At 42.7% G+C, this 1,810-nt stretch overlaps 1 non-coding gene across 1 annotated transcript; it reads right to left on the bottom strand.

Moving 5' to 3' along the window:
- Window positions 1-409: 409 nt before the first annotated feature.
- Window positions 410-482, bottom strand: trnam-cau (transfer RNA methionine (anticodon CAU)). Its single transcript has one exon. It is a non-coding gene; the product is annotated as a tRNA-Met (tRNA).
- Window positions 483-1,810: the final 1,328 nt, after the last annotated feature.

The following is a 1,810-nucleotide window of genomic DNA, read 5'->3' as shown; positions in this document are numbered from 1 at the left end:
ATACACTCAACAAATTTCCCTTCATCCAAGCCCCTAATGCTATGGCTGTCCCAGTCAATGTTGGGAAAGTTAAAGTCCCCTACTACTACCACCGTATTATTCTTGCAGCTATCTGTAATCTCCTTACATATTTGCTCTTCAATTTCCCGCTGACTATGTGGGGGCCTGTAGTACAGTCCTACCAAGGTGATCTCTCCCTTCTTATTTTTCAGTTCCACCCATATAGACTCAGTGGACGAACCCTCGGATATATCCCCTCTAAGTACTGCCGTGATGTTCTCCCTAATCAAAAACGCCATTCCCCCTCCTCTCTTACCTCCTGTTCTATCCTTTCTGTAGCATCTGTACCCCGGAACATTGAGCTGCCAGTCCTGCCCCTCCCTTAGCCATGTTTCAGTCATAAAACAAGAGCCCCGTGTGAGGCTCGAACTCACGACCTTCAGATTATGAGACTGACGCGCTGCCTACTGCGCTAACGAGACTCTGTGAAGCGCACTGGAAATGAATCCTTTCTCTCTGATTGTCCTTTATCATTGTGGCCTCAAGCTGACTGTGATCACAAGGAAGACGCCAGTGTGGTTTGTTCCGGTAAGCATTGCACAGAGTGGTCGGAGCTTGAGCTGGACAGTGGTGTTTGGTTCTTGGTGCTGAATATGAAGCACGTTTATAAATTAAGAATAACAGCTGAATTTCGAACATCAAACCCAAATAATTGTTTATTTTTTTCAACATGTTCCACAGATCCGCTTTTCTCTCCAACTTCTTCTCCATCCACATCTGAAGATACATCTCGTTGATAGAAATCATTCAATATTATTGTTATTTTTATATTCGGGGAATAATTGGACATTGGAATTGCCTTGTTGTGAGGATTGCTCAAAATGATAATCATGTAAACATTGAAAATTACACGGTGAAATCTATATCTGTGAAAACTTTCCTGAATCTTTAATACAGCTCCTGAAGATGAAAGCACTTCCATTCCTCTTGTTATCTGCATATCACTCGGAGTCCTATTGATCTGTGAGTTATTCGCCCTGGTGACAGTAATGCAGAGGAAGATGTCAATAAAAGGTGCGGCTCGAATCGGATTGTGCACCTCACACTGAATTTAGAATGTTGCTTTATCTTCTCTTCAATGTCTCTTTCCCCAAACTGTACCCAGTCTGTTGTAAGACAGAAAATAACATGCTATTGGTCAGTCATTTCGTTCAAGGTATTCGAGAAACAGTAACATCATAGAATCATAAAAACTGTACAGTACAGAGGGAGACCAGTCGCCCCATCGAATCGGCACCAACCCTTCGAAAGAGCACCCGACGTAGGCCTGATCCGACCCTCTATTCCCGTAACCGCACCTAACCATAGGCACTAAGGGGAAATTTAGAATGGTCAATCCGATTAACCTGCACATCTTTGAATAGATTCAAAACATTACACTTAAAATAGGGAATTTTCATCAGCCGTCCAGGAGACACGAAATTAGTTTCATTTTTGTAACAATCGATCAACACATTGAATGAAAACACTTTAAACTCTGAGCTCAGTATTTTCTTTAGCTGCTTATATATATTGTTCCATTCAGTATTCGTTGTAAGCCTGCAGAGTCTGTGCCGATGTCCACTGTCAACTTCTCTGAACGGAATCATCCGCCATTTTCAGAAGTGATGGAACATTTTCTATCTTTTACATTCTGCATCCCAGCACAACAAACACTCTGATATGAGTGGATCTCTGCTGGTGGTGCAGTGAGTACTGGGCCCACAGCCGAGTCAGAAGCTCTGCTTCAGGTCCAAAGACTTCATATACC

The sequence above is a fragment of the Scyliorhinus torazame genome, chromosome 20, assembly GCF_047496885.1.
Source record: "Scyliorhinus torazame isolate Kashiwa2021f chromosome 20, sScyTor2.1, whole genome shotgun sequence".
NCBI lineage: Eukaryota > Metazoa > Chordata > Chondrichthyes > Carcharhiniformes > Scyliorhinidae > Scyliorhinus > Scyliorhinus torazame.
The sequence above is the reverse complement of the archived record's forward strand: the minus strand, read 5'-3'. Positions and strand labels throughout refer to the sequence as shown.